Source organism: Amblyomma americanum, chromosome 4, assembly GCF_052857255.1.
Source record: "Amblyomma americanum isolate KBUSLIRL-KWMA chromosome 4, ASM5285725v1, whole genome shotgun sequence".
Lineage (NCBI taxonomy): Eukaryota > Metazoa > Arthropoda > Arachnida > Ixodida > Ixodidae > Amblyomma > Amblyomma americanum.
The window spans coordinates 81,034,114-81,052,296 of record NC_135500.1 but is presented as its reverse complement, the minus strand read 5'-3'; the positions used below and the strand labels follow the sequence as shown (position 1 = coordinate 81,052,296).

At 45.6% G+C, this 18,183-nt stretch overlaps 1 long non-coding RNA gene across 1 annotated transcript; it reads right to left on the bottom strand.

Moving 5' to 3' along the window:
- Positions 1–6,018: 6,018 nt before the first annotated feature.
- LOC144130201 (uncharacterized) lies at positions 6,019–14,384 on the bottom strand. The gene is made up of 3 exons (XR_013314002.1): positions 14,232–14,384; positions 10,975–11,130; positions 6,019–6,154 (listed from the first exon to the last, which is right to left on the bottom strand). It is a non-coding gene; the product is annotated as an uncharacterized LOC144130201 (long non-coding RNA).
- Between the last annotated feature and the right edge of the window lie 3,799 nt (positions 14,385–18,183).

Below are 18,183 nucleotides of genomic sequence, written 5' to 3'. Positions count from 1 at the left end.
GACCTGGCTTTTAAGGTTCTGAAAAAGCAGGCAACTTCCTGTCATGTACAGGGTCAGGGTTGCTGGCAGCACTTGAACGGAGGGTTGAAAGAAAGGATGGACGATCTGATTTGCAATATTCATAGAGTAAAGTTTTTGTTGAAAGGAAGAGAATTTATTGTAGTGTTTCCTGAAAAAATATATCGCTACAAGGAAGGGATATATTACGCCTTACGCACGAATGATACAATTAGAACCTTGCCAACAGAGCCTGGAGCTTCCTTGGGTCATGCTTTTCACTACAGGAGCATCGCTATTTTTCATTTTCGCTTTATCACATGGCTTCGACAGATCCAAAGCAACATAACAAGTCCAGGATAGACCGGGCACATTTCAGAGGATTTGCACGATTAAAGCTCGTTATTCGAAACCATCACAGCCAAGTACTCCGCCCAATGTGAGACATCTGGCTGGCAGGACACCGTTCTCTCAAAGGCATAGTACCACAGTGTGATCTCACTGATGGACGTTAGGAGCGTACACTTTGGGGCGAGTTAGTGGCGGATGTCGCCAGGCTGGGTATCTTGTTTCTGCATGGTTGTGTAACCGCTATCTGTAACTTACCAATACTATCTACAAATTCACAGTATTTAGATATACATTCCAATGATTGTATGCTATATCAACATCTGACCCTCAAACAGTGTCTTTGGGTCCATGCTCCGTTTCAATCGATCAATTCTGGTACCGTATTTTATTAGTGCAGATGCACTGCATACACCTTTGTCATAGATGCACCATCGGAAATTGGGTATATTGACTGTGGTGCAAAAATACCGTCCGTAAAAGGAACGTCTTGATGAGGAATATTCTCAGAGGTATAGTGGCTGATGGCAGTTCATTCTCATAATCATTGCGTGTTGTGTACTCTTCTAGCATTCTGAATGCATCGCAGTTGAATACAAAATTTCACCTTCCTAACTGTAGTATCTCATAGAGATCATTTATCTTATTATGTCCTCAGGTCTTTATTATATAAAACAGCTTAAATGCTTGTGTTATTGATGTCTGCTAATGATGCCCTGTATTGTCTCTCTGTGGTGTCGTATTGCGCTATTTTCACCCCTATTTATTTGGTCGAAATACTTTACTTTCTATTGCCCATTGAAGTGAAATGGATTATATAGCCTCACCCTATGCTTTGTTATTGTTATCGCTATCGTAGCAAGAAGGAGCGAAAATAGAATAAGAATGAGGGTCGGAAAAATGGCACAAAATACCTGGGTTCAGAGCTGCACTACAAAGGCGAAGAATGCGCAGTAAACAGCCATGTTATAATGACGAGGCCATTAATAGTAGAAAGCCTATCGCAGAGCCGACTCTTAAAATAAATGAAACGATGCAACATGCTTTTACGAAACCAAAATAAAAAGTGCGGAGAGAGATCACACACGTAACAACCTCCAATTATCCCCACTTTGCACTCCAGCGATTGGCCTCGCTTCATATCGACTCGACTGGGGCCAGGTTCCGAGCTGCTTCCACAAGTACATGTTCTACAGCCATGCATTTCCGACCCCGAGGCCCAACCTCGGCTCAGCCAACCTGGCACCGCGGTGCTGCTGGATCGCGGACGGCTGCCACATCCCCCACCTGTGAGGGTTCTCAAATAATATCCTGTCGGCTACAGGAGTAGAAAACATCCATGGTAATAGTGCCTACATGGGCGACGTCAACCTGCGTTTTTTAGGACCTCGTCGCTTGGATGGAAGACTTGCCACCTGCCAGCTACCCTGACCGAGTGCATCACGAGTCTGACTAGTGGGCCATGCTTGTGGTTATCGCAGAAGGGTTAGCGGGGCCTTATGTGCGGGGCAGCACTCCATGTACGTTCCTCGGCGTTTAGCAGACAATTGATAACAGGGAATGCTTACGGTCTAAAAGTCGGCAGAGAGGCTTAATACTGCTTATGCATGAGAAGGCGTAAACTCGCCTTCTATGTGAGGCCGATCACCGCGCGCTCCGCTCTGATGTGACCGAATTCAACGCAGCTGGCGGCTCTACGTCTGTATGGCCGTATGCGTATCCACCGCCGCTACATCGCCTCACCCCTTCTGTTCTGTGCTCAAACTTCTTGAAGGTAGTCGCCACCCTACCACGACCCGCACTCTGTCTGAGGGGTACGACGCGATCTCTAATGAGTTATCGCCCATATATACAGAATTGGTCTTTCCGCAATTAATATTCATAGATCCGTGGGAGTCCTCATACCACTCCTGTCGCAGTGGTGCTGCGGTTAAGTGGCGCGTCATTGCCCTGGGATGGCAAGTGCTGGCACCAGTGGAATGTGTGCAGTTCAGGTTGCTCTTTCCTAACAACCTCGTGCTGACAATCACTAATTTAAACACCACCTGCCAGGTTGCACGAGGATTCCATCTTTTACGGGTGCCATCGAGTGTCGCCAACAGGGAGTCAATTTAACGAGTCCATTTTTGAAATAAATTACTTCGTGTGATTGCTTGAACATGTGAATTAAAAAAATATGCCTGAGTAGTTTTTCAAAGTTGGCCCGTCCTGCAATACGTCATATTCATCAGGCCCCCTAAAACAACGACATGTGAAAAGAGGAAACTTCCTGGGCACTGCGCAGTGCATCGTACGCGTGCGTGCAATGTGACATGTGAAATCGAAACCTTGCCTGGAAGTTCGGCTTGCAGCGCTAGGACGTTTTTTCTCGCCTGCGCTGCGAGAACTCCGGGCTCCTTTCTTTTCATCTCGGCCTTCAGTGGCCTGGGAGTCTCCAATTTTCGATTCTGTGGAATCCTCTGCGGCTGATTCTCCATCCACGGGAGACCTGTGAAGGACCGGAAAGCATGCCTCTGAGCTGGGATACCGGCTGTGGTTTGAAGCCTAACGCAGCATAGTGTCCGGCGACTTAAACACGAGTGAGGATGAGGTGGCCGCCCGCTTCATGAAATCTTTTCTGCCACTGCAGTGTTTTTGATGTGCGCGATAACTAAAAGCGCTCTAATCTTTTGCTAATTGCATCTTGATATCCAAATCACAAAGCTACAGTGAAAAAGTTTCTCACACTTTAATATCGCTTCAAGATTTCGGCAAAAAGGTGCATTAATGCGCACCAATTGGCCAATATACGCAAAGAGGTACATGCTTGTTGCGCAAAACCGGGTCCAAAATGACTAATTTTCTTTGGCAAGTTGCTTAAAATCGTTCAACGCCGTCTTTAGGGCGGGCGCTAATAAATCCGCAGTTAAATTATATTTGTAAGACCCATGATAAAGCGCTTCCCTTTTCCGCACAATTGGTACTAACACTTTATTTAGGGTTTTTTATACAAAAAATACCGCTTCAAGGAGGCGGATATTTTACGCCTTACGCACGCATGACATAAAAATAGTCTGTTCTGTGCGACATTCGAACTTTGCCATTGCAGAGCCTGGAGCTTGCTTGAGTGACACTTTAAACCACACAACCATCGCTGTTCTCTTTATTCTTTTCATCATACTGCTTCCACAGATCGAAAGAAATATAACAAAGCCATGGCACACCGGTTACATTTTAGGAGGAGCAGGAGAAGGAAGAAAGTGCACAAATATTTTGATTTGCCTTTAGATATTCAAACCACAAAGCTTTAGTGAGAAACTTTCTCAGATTTTAAAATGGCTTGAAGACTTCAGCAAAATTAGGATTTGAATAACCAAAGCTAGTTAATTGGGACCAGCACGGTCCAGTACCCGGACCCAGTGAGACATCTGGCTGGCATGATTCCATTCTCTCAAAAGCAGAGTACCACAGTATGGTTTCACTGATGGACGTTAGGGCACTACCCTTTCAGGCGGGCTAGTGGCGGGTGTCGCCAGGCTGGGTATTTCGTATCAGTAAGACAGAAATCGTGGTCAGAAAAATATACAAATACAATCAACAAGTTCACAAACTTTAAATACACAATCCTAATACTTTTATGCTACAACAACATCTGATCAGAAACTAGTGACTTTGGGTCCATTCTCTGCTTTGAGCCCACCAATTCTGCAGCCGTATTACTAGTGCAGATGCACTGACAACACACCCGTTATGATGGTACTATATGACATCGAATATAATGATGGTGCTGCGAAAATAACGGCCATAAGAGGAATGTCTTGATGAGGAATCCTCTCAGACGTACGTTGCACGATGACAGTTTTTCTCTTAATTATTCTGTGTGGTGTACTCATCTACCTGTCTGAATGCATCACCGTTGAATACAGAATTTCCTCCTCCTATCTGTAGTATCTCAAAAAGATCATTTATGATATTTAGTCCTAAGGTCTATATTATTCAAAAGTGCTTAGTTGCATTGTGTAAATGATGTGTGATAATGATGTCCTGTAATGTCGCTTTTTCCTGTCACATTGTGCTTTTTCACTCTGATTTATTTGGTAGAATTACTTCAGATGTCTCGTCTCCATTGCCCTTTGAAGTTTCATGGCTGAGGTAGCATTACCTTATACTTTGTTATTTTTACGAGTGATGTATGCTCTCTGTTCCCAACCTATGGACTTCGGGCCTTGTCAAGCCACTGGCGCAGTGCTGGTTGACAAGGAGCCTCTTTCTGTCTCAGGGAAATAAAGAATGTGTGTGTACATATGATTGTGCAAGCCGTTCCATATGAATAGATTCTGGCAGATTTCAGCAAAATGTGTTCTGCTGTTTCCTTGATTTAGCATTGCACTGCAAATGTGTAATCTAAGGTTCATTCATTATTGCACCTATGTGTTGTAAGGCAACCTGATATCGCTTAAAGCATTATTGCGGTGGCCCTTTTAATGTATGAAAACAATTCCTTCTAGAGTTGTTTTGCGAGTTCTTTACAGGCCTAATGGCTTTATATTTTCCTTGAAACTATCCGGTTCACACACTCTTCCTTTCTAACCCTGTGTGTAAAGAACTGTGCATTTCCCCCACCCCCCTGTGGGGTTCTCAAATCATATCCTGTCGGCTACAGGAGGAGGAAACACCCACAGAAATAGTGCCTACATGGGCGACATCATCGTGTGGCTATTTTGAGCCTTGTCGCCAGGATGGTGGGCTCGCCACCTGCCAGTTCTCCTGGCCGGGTGCATCACGAGTCTGACTAGTGGGCCATGGTTCTGATGATCGCAGAGGGGCTAGTGGCGCCTTATGTGCGGGGCAGCTCTCCATGTACATTTGTCGACATTTAGCAGAATTGATAACAGCGAATGCTTACTGTCTAAGAGTCGGCGGAGAGGCTTAAGAATTCTTATGTTTGAGAAGGCGTAAACTTGCCTGCTCACTTTCTGAGGCCAGTCACTGCACGCTGCGTAGCGATGTGACCGAATTCAACGCAGCTGGCGGCTCTACGTCTGTATGGCCATATGCGTATTCGCCGCAGCTACACCGGAGCACTCCTTCTGATCTGCGCGCTAGCTTCGTGAAGGCGGTCGCCACTCTATACCGCAACCTGCGGTCTGGCTGAGGGGTATGACGCGATCACTAATAAGTTATCGCCCATATATGCAGAATTGGTCTTTATGTACTTAATATTCATAGATCCCTCGCAGTCCTCATACCACTCCTGGCGCAGTAGTGCAGCGGTTAAGCGGTGCGTCATTGCCATGGGGTGGCAGGCGCTGGCACCAGTAGAATGTGTGCGATTCAGGTTGCTCTTTCCTAAAAACCTCGAGCGAACAATCATTAATTCAACCACCACCTGCCATGTAGCCGAAGGACGCCATCTTTTACTGGTACCATCGAGTGTCGCCAACAAGCACTCAATTTAAGGCGTCCCTTCTTGAAAGGTATAATACATGTTATTGCTTGAGCATGCCAATTTAAAAACTGTGGCTGAGTGATCTTTCAAATCTGGCCTGTCCTGCAGTATGTCATAGTCATCGCGCTCCCTAATACACGACATGAGAAAAGAGGAAAGTTCCTGGGCACTGCGCAGGGCATCGTGCGCGTACGTGCCACACGAAAATTGAAATGGAAGCCTTGCCTGGAAGTTCCGCTGGCAGCGCTAGCCCTTTTTTTCTCGCCTGCGTTGCGAGAACTCCGGTCTTCTTTCCTTTCCTCTCGGCCTTTAGTGACACGGGAGTCTCCGGTTTTCGATGCTGCGGAATCCTCTGCGGGTGATTCTCCATCCACGGGAGACCTGCGATGGGACGAAAAGCATTCCTCTCAGATGGCATTCCGGCTGTTGTTTGGAGCCTAACGCCGGATTGTGTTAGGCAACTTAACGTGTGTCGATGAGGTGGCCGCCCGCTTCATGAAATCGTTTCTGCCATTGCAGTGTCTTTCAAGTGCGCGGTAACCAAACGCACACGAATCTTTTGCTAATGGGTTCTTGATGTCGAAACCACAAAGCTACAGTCGAAAAGTTTCTTACACTTTAATATCGCTTCAAGATCTCGGCTATACCCAGGATTAAACGCACCCATTGGTCAATATAGGTGAAGAGGTACATGCTTGTTGCGCAAAACGAAATCCAGAATGACTGAATTTTCATTCGCAAGCTGCTTAAAATCGTTCAACACCGTCTTTAGGGTGGACGTTAATGAAACCGCAGTTAAAATATATTTATGAGACCCATGATAAAGGGCTTCCCTTTTCGGCCACATTGGCACTGGGACCGGTTTATGGAACAAGGTCCTTGTCTAAAACCTTGGAAGTACAAACTCCAAGCCCGCCCTACGTATTAAAAATGGGAAGCCCTAGCTTTAACCAAATCTAAATCTTGGTTAGAGCAAAGCAGCGTCACACACGATCCTCACCGCGTGACCTGGCTTTTAAGGTTCTGAAAAGCAGGCAACTTCCTTTCATGTACAGGGTCGCAGTTGCTGGCAACACTTGAACACAGGGTGAAAGGGAAGGATGGCGATCTGATTTGAATTATGCATAGAGTCAAGATTTTGTTGAGAGCTTATTGCGGTTTTTATACAAAAAATACCGCATCAAGGAGGCGGTTATTTTACGCCTTACGCACCAATGACACAAAAAAAGTCTGTTTTGCGCGACATTTGAACTTTGCCATTACAGAGCCTGGAGCTTGCTTGAGGGGTACTTTACACCACACGACCATCGCTGTTGTCTTTTTTCATTTCGTCATATTGTTTCGACAAATCAAAAGGAATATAACAAAGCCAGGACACACCTGTTACATTTTAGGAGGAGCAGAAGAAGGAGGAAAGCGCATGAATCTTTTGCTTTGGTTTTAGGATATTCAAACAACAAAGCTCCAATGAGAAACTTTCTCAGATTTTAAGATGTCTTCAAATTTCGGCAAAAAGTCAGATTTGGATAACCAAAGCTAGTTAATTGGTACCAGCACGGTGCAGTGCCCGGACCCAGCGAGACATCTGGCTGGCATGATTCCATTCTCTCAAAGGCCTAGTAAAACAGCACGACTTCACTTATGGATGTGAGGACCATGCCCTTTGGGGCGGGTTAGTGGCAGGGGTTGCCAGGCTTGATATTTTTTATCTCTATATCTTTTTAACACCTATTTCAGACTTACGAATACTGTCAACAAATTCACAATTTTTAAATACACATTTGAATAATTTTACGCTATACGAGCACCTGACCGTGAACGAGAGTCTTTGGGTCCATGCTCTGCATTGAACCCATCAATTCTGCTACCGTATTTTACTAGTGCAGATGCACTCATGACGCCCTCGTTATGGATAAACTATATGACATCCGGTATAATGATGGTGTTGCGGAAATAGCGGCCATAAGAGGAATGTCTTGATGAAGAATCCTCTCAGACATATTGTGGACGATGACAATCTTTCCCTTAGTTATTCTGTTTGTTGTACTCTTCTACCATTTTGAATGCATCGCAGTGGAATACAAAATTTCACCTTTTTATCTGTAGTATATAATAGATATTATAAATTATTATATCTTTACGTCTTTATTATTTAGATCTGCTTAGTTGCATTGTTTAACGGATGTGTGATACTGATGTCCTGTAATATCTCTTTTTCTGTCACATTGTGCTATTTTCACTCCGATTTATTTGGTAAATATACTTCGCATGTCTAGTCTCATTTGCCCATTGAAGTTCAATGGCTGATATAGCCTTTACTTATGTTTGTTATTTTTACCAGTGATGCATGCTCCGTGTTGCCAAGCAAAGGGCTTTGGGCCCAAGTTAAGGCACTGCCGCAGTAGTTGGTTGCCCAGGAGCCTCTTTCTGTTTTAGGGAAATAAAGAATATGTATGTGCGCATGATTGTACAAGCGTTTCCATATGAATAGATACCAGCACATTTCATTAAAATGTGTTCTGCTGTTTAATAGATTTACCATGCAATGAAAATGTGTAATCTAATGTTCATTTATAGCTGTAGCTAGGTGTTGTAATCAACCTGATAACGCTTAAAGCATTAATGCGCTGGCCCTTTTACTGTAAAAAAACAATTCGTTCTAGGTTTTCATTTTCTGAGTTGTCTACAGGCTTAAAGGCTGTATCTTTTGCTTATTAATCCGGTTCACACCTGCCTTTCTGGCCCCGTGTGCAAAGAATTGTATCTCCCTTTTCTGGTTTATGTAAGCTACTTGTTAGTTATCTGGTTTTATTCTTCCATTGTGAGTATCGGTATTTCCGTACTAGTGCTTGAGGCGCCGCTATTTTGTGTTCTTTTTTCTTAGCTGATCATCATACGATATTTTACAAAGGGCTTCCCGCACTCCAAACAATGTCCAGCTTGTGTGCATCCTCCCTCTGATTGCCGTAATTGCCGTTTTGCCGTGGTGACCTAGTGCTAATATCCAGTCAGCCGTGAAGACGCGCATAACTCGCTTCCTGTGTCAGTGGACACCTCAACCACGCTTTTAGGTATGCTGTGGTTGCGTATACCTGCGAAAAAACTGCTTTAGTTCAATATTTCGAGCTTTTCAATGCTAAACCGCCAGCTATTTTTTTTTGTTCCTCGATCTTAATCGCTGCCCAAGTGATGTCCCGTGGGTGGATGGCAAGAGGCGGCGCTAGCAGCGGAGACTGGATTGAAATGCTCATAGGAGGTGAAGCGCTCCTTACTGCAGTGCATAGCTTCAACGTATGGTAATGCAATGGCGACCCTGCATTACCCTACTTTATTGACGCAGCTCTGCGTGAGCATGTGAGCAAGTGCGTTGACCTGTTGAAAGCAGAACCGGCGCGGTTCGTAGCGAACGTGTGCGGAACCGCAAATAAAATTGGCCCACAGTATGAAACTCTCTCGTCGGGTGACTACGGCATTTTTGCAAGCAGTCAGTGCACCTAGATGCTCTGTTCAGGACATTTCGTCTTGTTAGAGAACTTAAGGAGTAATATTTGGCGGAAAAAGATTTCCTACGAAGTTTAAGGAAATTTTAACTACCAAAATTGCCTCACGTCTTAGAAATTGATGTGGGTTTCAAGGTTCTGAATGAGGAAAAGGGCCTTAAGTCAGAATTCTCCGGACATATTGAGGGAATTTTCGGTTACGCATTAGAACAACGCTGTCGTAGGGTGAAGGAGCGAAAATAGAATAAGCATGAGGGTCGGAAACATGGCACAATATGAATCGGTACGGAGCTGCACTACGAAGGCCAAGAATCCGCAGTGAACCACCGCGTTATTATGACGAGGCCATTAATGGTAGGAAGCATGTCGCAGAGCCGACTCTTAGAATAAATGAGACGATGCAACCTGGTTTTACGAAAGCAAAAAGAAAAAAGTGCGGACTTTGAACACACACGTAACAACCTCAATTCTTCCCCACATTGCACTCCAGCCATTGGCCTCGCTGCCTACCAACTCGACTGAGACCAGATTCCGAGCTGCCCCCACCTGTACATGTTCTACACATGTGCACTCCCGGCCCCGAGGCCCAACCTGGGCTCAGCAACCTGGCACCGCGGCGATGCAGGATCGCGGACGGCGGCCACATCTCCCACCTGCGAGGGTTCTCAAATCATATCCTGTCGGCTACAGGAGGAGAAAACACCCACGGAAATAGTGCCTACATGGGCGACGTCATCGTGTGCCTGTTTGTAACCTCCTCTCCAGGATGGAGGACTCGCCACCTGCCAGTTCTCCTGGCCGGGTGCATGACGAGTCTTACCAGTGGGCCATGCTTCTGGTGATCGCAGAGAGGTTAGTGGGGCCTTATGTGCGGGGCAGCTCTCCATGTACGTTCCTCGGCGTTTAGCAGACAATTGATAACAGCGAATGCTTACGGTCTAAGAGTCGCAGAGAGGCTTAAGACTGCTTATGTGCCAGAAGGCATAAACTCGCCTGCTCACTTTGTGAGGCCAGTCACCGCGCTGTGCGCTCCGATGTAACCGAAATCAACGCAGCTGGCGGCTCTACTTCTGTATGACCATACACGTATCCACCGCCGCTACACCGCTGCAGCCCTTCTGTTCATCGCGCTAACATTGTGAAGGCGGTCGCCACTCTATACTGCAACCCGCGGTCTGTCTGAGGGGTATGACGCGATCACTACTGAGGTACCACTTATATACACAGAATTGCTGTTTCTGTAATTAATATTCATATATCCCTGACAGTCGTCATACCACTCCTGGCGCAAAAGTGCAGCGGTTAAGCTGTGCGTCATTGCCGTGGGATGGCTGGTGCTGGCACCAGTGGAATGTGTGCGATTCAGGTTGCTCTTTCGTAACAACCTGGTGCGAACAATAATTCAACCACCACCTGCGATATAGCCGGAAGACGCCATCTTTTACTGGTACCATCGAGTGTCGCCAACAAGCACTCAGTTTAAGGCGTCCCTTCTTGAACGGTATAATACATGTGATTGCTTGAACACACGAATTTAAAAAAAAATGTGGCTGAGTGATCTTTCAAATCTAGCCCGTCCTGCAGTATGTCATAGTCATCGCGCCCTCTAAAACACGCCATGAGAAAAGAGGAAACTTCCTGGGCACTGCGCAGGGCATCGTGCGCGTACGTGCCACACGAAAATTGAAATGGGAGCCTTGCCTGGAAGTTCCGCTGGCAGCGCTAGCCCTTTTTTTCTCGCCTGCGCTGCGAGAACTCCGGTCTTCTTTCCTTTCCTCTCGGCCTTTAGTGACACGGGAGTCTCCGGTTTTCGATGCTGCGGAATCCTCTGCGGGTGATTCTCCATCCATGGGAGACCTGCGATGGACCGAAAAGCATTCCTCTCAGCTGGCATTCCGGCTGTGGTTTGAAGCGTAACGCCTGATAGTGTCCGGCAACTTAACAACGTGTGTAAATGATGTGGCCGCCCGCTTCATGAAATCGTTTCTTCCATTACAGTGTCTTTCATGGGCGCGGTAACAAAAAGCGCGCTAATCTTTTGCGAATTGCCTCTAGATATCCAAAGCCCAAAGTGTACTCTCACACTTCACGATCGCTTCAAGATTTGGGCAAAAAGGAGGAATAATACGCACCCATTGGTCGGAACGCGTAAGAAATAACGCGTTTTTAGCGCGAAATATGGACTAAAATGATAGAATTTTCTATTGCAATTTGCTCAAAATCGTTCAACAACGTTCTTAGTGTTTGCGTAATAAAAGCGCAGTTTAATTATTTTTGCGAAACTTATAATAAAGTGCGTTCTTTTTCGGCCCAATTGGTACTGCTACATGCTATTGCGACCAGGAACTATTCTAAACTCTTGGACGTACAAAACTGGTAGCCAACCCTGCACATTAAAAATAGGAAGGCCTAGCTTTAAACTAATCTAAAGCTTGGTTAGAATGAAGCAGCGTCACGCACGATCCTCACCGCATGACCTTGCTTTTAAGGTTCTGAAAAGCAGGCAACTTCCTTTCATGTACAGGGTCACGGTTGCTGGCAGCACTTGAACGGAGGTTGGAAAGGAAGGACAGACGATTTGATTTCCAATACGCATAGTGTCAAGTTTTTGTCGAAAGAAAGAGTGTTTATGTAGTTTTTCTTGAAAAAATATATCGCTACAAGGAGGGGAAATTTTATGCCTTACGCACGAACGATACAATTAGAACCTTGCCAACAGAGCCTGGAGCTTGCTTGTGTCATGCTTTTCACTACAGGAGCATCGCTATTTTTCATTTTCATTTTATTACACGGCTTCGACAGATCCAAAGCAACATAACAAAGCCAGGATACACCGGGCACATTTTCAAGGACTTGGACAATTAAAGCTTGTTATTCGAGACCAGCACCACCATGTACCCCGCCCAGTGTGAGACATCTGGCTGGCAGGACACCGTTCTCTCAAAGGCATTGTACCACAGTGTGATTTCACTGATGGATGTTAGGGGCGTACCCTTTGGGGCGGGTTAGTGGCGGATGTCGCCAGGCTGGGTATTTTATTTCGGCATGTTTGTGTATCCACTGTCTGTAACTTACCAATACTATCTACAAATTCACAATATTTATATATACATTCCAATGATTGTATGCCATATCGACATCTAACCCTCAACTAGTGACTTTGGGTCCATGCTCTGTATTCAGCCGATAAAATTCTGCTGCCATATTTTACTGGTGCAGATGCACTGCCTACACCTTTGTCATGGATGCACCTTAGGACTTCAGGTATATAGATAGTGGTGCGAAAATTCCGGCCGTAAAAGGGTTGTCTTGATGAGGAATTTTCTGACACGCATAGTGGCTGATGGCAGTTCATTCTCTTAATTATTGCGTGTGTGTACTCTTCAAGCATTCTCGATGCATCGCAGTGGAATACAAAATTTCGCCTTCTTATTTGTAGTATCTCATAGAGATCATTTATCTTCTTATATTCTCACGTCTTTATTATTTAGAACTGCTTATTTGCATTGTGTTCCAGATGCCTGATAATTGATAATGATGTACTGTGTTTTCTCCCTTCGATATCGTATTGCACCATTTTCACCCCTATTTATTTGGTAGAAATACTTTACTTGTCTCCTCTCTATTGCCCATTGAAGTTACTTGGATTATATAGCCTCACCCTATGCTTTGCAATTTTTATCAATGGTGTATGATGTCTGTTGCCAATTAAAAGGCTTCGGGCCAAGTCAGGCTACTCTTGCAGTAGCTCTGCCTAGGAACCTCTTTCTCTCTTAGGGAATTCAAAATTGTGTGTGTGTGTGTGTGTGTGTGAGTGTGTTTGTGTGTGATTGTGGAAGTGTTTACATCTGGATAGATACTTTCACATTTCAGCAAAACGTGTTCCGCTGTTTTCTACATTTATCATGCACTGCAAATGTGGTATCTAAGGTTCCTTTATTACTGTAGTTACTTGTAAGGCAACCTGATATCGCTTAATGCATTAATGCGCTGCCCCTTTTACTGTTAGAAAACAATTCCTTCTAGATTTTTATTTTACGAGGTCTACCCTGACCGAGTGCATCACGAGTCTGACCAATGGGCCATGCTTCTGGTGATCGCAGAGGGGTTAGTGGGGCCTTATGTGCGTTGCAGCTCTCCATGTACGTTCCTCGGCGCTTAGCACACAATTCGTAACGGCCTATGCTTACGGCATAAGAGTCGACAGAGAGGCTTAAGACTGCTTGTGTGTGAGAAAACGTAAACTCGCCTGCTCACTTTGTGAGGCCAGTCACCGCGCGCTGCGCTCCGATGTAACATAATTGAACGCAGCTGGCGGCTCTACATCTATATGGTCGTATACGTATCCGCCGCCGCTGCACCGTCGCTCCCCTTCTGATCTGCGCGGTAACTTCGTGAAGGCAGTCGCCACCCTACCGCGACCAGCGCTCTTTCTGAGGGGTATTACGCGATTACTAATGAGTTATCGCCCCTATATACAGAACTGCTCTTTCTGCACTTAATATTCATAGATCCCTTGAAGTCCTCATACCACTCCTGTCGCAGTGGGGTTGCTGTTAAGCTGTGCGTCATTGCCGTGGGATGGCTGGTGCTGGCACCAGTGGAATGTGTGCAATTCAGGTTGCTCTTTCCTAACAACCTCGCGCGAACAATCATTAATTTAACCACCACCTGGCAGGTTGCACAAGGACGCCATCTTTTACGGGTGCCATCGAGTGTCGCCAACAAGCAGTCAATTTAAGGCATCCATTCTTGAAGGGTGTACTTGGTGTGATTGCTTGAAGAAATGAATAAAAAAAATTTGGCTGAATTGTCTTTCAAATTTGGCCCGTCCTGCAATATGTCGTAGTCATCCCGCCCCCTAAAACAGGGCATGAGAAAAGAGGAAACGTCCTGGGCACTGCGCAGGGCATCGTGCGCGTGCGTGCCATATGTGAAATGTTAAATCGAAACCTTGCCTGGAAGTTCGCCTTGCAGCGCTAGGACGTTTTTTCTCGCCTGCGCTGCGAGAACTCTGGTCTTTTTTCCTTTCATCTCGGCCTTTAGTGGCATTGAGGTCTCCAGTTTGCGATGCTGTGGAATCCTCTGCGGGTGATTCTCCATCCACGGGAGACCTGCGATGGACCGAAAAGCATTCCTCTCAGCTTGGATACCGGCTGTGCTTTGAAGCCTAACGCCGGATAGTGTTAGGCAACTTAACAACGTTTGTTGATGAGGTGGCCTCCCGCTTCATGAAATTGTTTCTGCCATTGTAGTGTCTTTCATGTGCGCGGTAACCAAAAGCGCACGAATCTTTTGCTAATTGGTTCTAGACATCCAAAGCACAAAGCTACAGTGAAAGCGTTTCTCACAACTTAAGATCGCTTCAAGATTTCGGCAGAAAGGAGGATTAATGCGCACCCATTGGTTGGAAAACATAAAAAAGTATGCATTTTTAGAGCACAATGAGGACTAAACTGATTGAATCTTCCATCGCCTGTTGCTTAAAATTGTTCAAAAACGTTTTTAACGTTGACGTTAATAAACCCTAGTTAAATTATATTAGCGAGACCTATACTAAAGTGCTTTCTTTTTCGGCACAATTGGTGCTGCGACAGGCTTACGGAACCAGGCCGTATTCTAAACCATCGGAAGTCCGAAAATGCAAGCCCGCCTTACGTATTAAAAATAGGAACTCCTAGATTTAAGCTAATTTAAAGCTTGGTTAGAATGAAGCAGCGTCACGCACAATCCTTACCGCATGACCTGGCTTTTAAGGTTCTGAAGAGCAGGCAACTTTCATGAACAGGGTCGGAGTTGCTGCCAATGCTTGAACGGAGGGTGGAAGGGAAGGATGGGCGACCTGATGTGCATTATGCATGGTGTCAAGGTTTTGTTGAAAGAGTTTATTGTGGTTTTTTAAGCAAAAATACCGCTTCAAGGGGGCAGATATCTTACGCCTTATGCACGAATCACACACACAAAAAAATGGCCTGGCTTAGCTAAGGTTAAGCTTAAGATGCGAAGCATATTAGATTTTTGAAAGGGATTCGGTATCACCTGCCCTTAAGTCAGGATAGTCTCTTCGTTGTTTAGCCATCTCCTGGAGGAGCGGGAGTTAGCTTTGGTGGTCGCGGCCGCGCGGCGACCGCGCGAGTTTAGCTCCGTCTCTCCTCAGCTGGCGTGACGTCAGACCACGTGCTCGGCTGCAGCGCCCCTAGCGGGAGGAGCGGGAGTTAGCCTTGGTGGTCGCGGTCGCGCGACGACCGCGCGAGTTGAACCCCGTCTCTCCTCAGCTGTCGTGACGTCAGACCACGTGCTCGGCTGCAGCGACCCTAGCGGGAGGAGCGGGAGTTAGCCTTGGTGGTCGCGGCCGCGCTAGGCTGGGCTATGGCTGAGCTAAGTAGTGTCCCTATTATGCTTCGCATAAAAAGTCTGTTTGGCGCGACAGGAGCCGGCGCGGCAGACGCGACAAGCCACCGGAAATGGAGGGCGCCGCTAGCGCCGCTGAAAAAGAACGCAAACTTCCGGTCAACTCTGCCCCTTTCGGCGGAGCAGTCCCGACTGCTCCACGGAGCAAACTTTGCTCGGCAACCGCTCCCTGTCTACGATTGGAAGACGTGATCCGTGGCTCAGATCTGCGTTTGGAATACAGTTGCTCCGAAAAGAGCAGAAAACGTTGCTGCCAAAGTGCTCCAACTCTGCGAGCGATTGGAAGTCAGCATAAGATGGCTTCAAGATTTCGGCAAAAATTAGGATTTTAATAACCAAAGCTCCTTAATCGAGACCAGCACGTTCCAGTACCAGGACCCAGTGAGACATCTGGCTGACATGATTCCATTCTCACTAAGGCAGAATACCACAGTATGGTTTCACTGATGGACGTTAGGGCTCTACCCTTTGAGGCGGGCTAGTAGCGGGTGTCGCCAGGCTGGGTGTTTTGTATCAGTAAGTTTGAAATTGTGGTTAGACATATAAAAATTCTATCTACAAATTCAGAAATTTTAAATACACATTCCTATTACTTTTATGGTATAACAACAACTGATCGTGAACTTGAGTATTTGGGTCCATTCTCTGGCTTGAACACACCGATTCTGTAACCGTATTACTAGTGCAGATGCACTGACGACAGCTCCGTTATGATGGATCTATATGACATCGGGTATAAAGATGGTGCTGCGAAAATAACGGCCTAAGAGGAATGTCTTGATGAGGAATCCTCTCAGACGTATGGTGCACGATGAGAGTTTTTCTCTTAATTATTCTGTGTGGTGTAGTCTTCTACCATTCTGAATGCATCGCCGTTGAATACAGAATTTCCCCTTCCCATCTGTAGTATCTCGAAGGATCAATTATGATATTTCGTCCTCAGGTCTTTATTATTCAGAACTGCTTCCTTGCATTGTGTTACTGATGTATGATAATGATGTCCTGTAATGTAGCTTTTTCCTTTCACATTGCGCTTTTTTCACTCCGATTTATTTGGTAGAAATACTTCGACATGTGTTGTCTCATTTGCTTTTAGAAGTTAAATGGCTTATATAGCTTTATCCTATATTTGTTATTTTTACGAGTGATGTATGTTCTCTGTTGCCAACCTACGGACTTCAGCCCTAGTCAAGCCACTGGCGCAGTGCTGGTTGCCCAGGAGCCTCTTTCTGTCTCAGAGAAATAATGAATGTGTGTGTACGTATTGTTTGTGCAAGCCTTTCCATATAGATAGATACTGGCAGATTTCCGAAAAATGTGTTCTGCTGTTTCATAGATTTACCATGCACTGTAAATGTGTAATCTAAGGTTAATTTATTACTGTAGCTACGTTTTGTAAGGCAACCTAATATCGCTTAAAGCATTAATGCTGTGGCTATTTTACTGTAAGAAAAGAATTCCTTCTTGATTTTTATTTTCCAAGTTCTCTACAGGCCTTAAGCCTGTATCTTTTCCTTGAAACTAATCCGGTTCACATCTGCCTTTCTGACCCTGTGTGTAAAGATATGTATTTCTGGGTTTTGGTTTCTCTAAGCTTATTTGTTAGTTACCTGGTTTTATTCTTTCATTGTGAGTATCAATATTTCCGTAGTAGCGCTTAAGTACTGTAGGCTTCATATTTTTTTCTTTTGTCTTAGCTGTTAATTATGCCATATTTTACTATGTGCTTCCCTGTCGCCATACAATGTCCAGCCCTTCCCCATCCTCTCTCTGCGCTGCCTTAATTGGCGTTTTGCCGTGATAACCAAGTGCTAATCTCCCGTCAGCCGTGAAGACGAACATAACTCGCTCTCTGGGCCAGTGGACATCTCAACCACGATTTCAGGCGCACAGCGGATGTGTCCACGTGCGAAAAAAGTGTGCTCTCGTTCAGTGTTTCAAGCTTTGCAATGCTAAACCGCAGCCATTTTTTTTGTAACCTCGATCTTAATCGCTGCTCAAGCCATGTCCAGGGGCGGGATGGTAAGAGGCGGCGCTAGCAGCGCAGGCTGGAATGAAATTCTCCTAGGAGGTAAAGCTCCTTACTGCACTGCATAGCTTCAACGTCTGGTAATGCAGCGGCGACCCTGCATTACCCTAACTTAATGACGGAGCTCTGCGGCTTACATTCGTGAGCGAGTGCGTCGACCTGTTGAAAACACAACTAGTGCGGTTCGTAGCGGTCGCTGTGCAAAACCGCAAATAAAATTGGCGTACAGTATGAAACTTTCTCGTCGCTCGACTACAACATTTTTGCAAGCAGTCGGGGCACCGCGGTGCTCTGTTCAGGACATTTCGTCTTGTATGAGAACTTAAGGTGTAATATTTGGTGGAAAAAGGTCTCCTATGAAGTTTAAAAAAATTCTTACTACCAATGTTGCCTCACGCTTCAGACATTGATGTGTATTTCATGGTGCTGATTGTGGAAAAGGGCCTGAGATCAGAATTATCCGCACATAT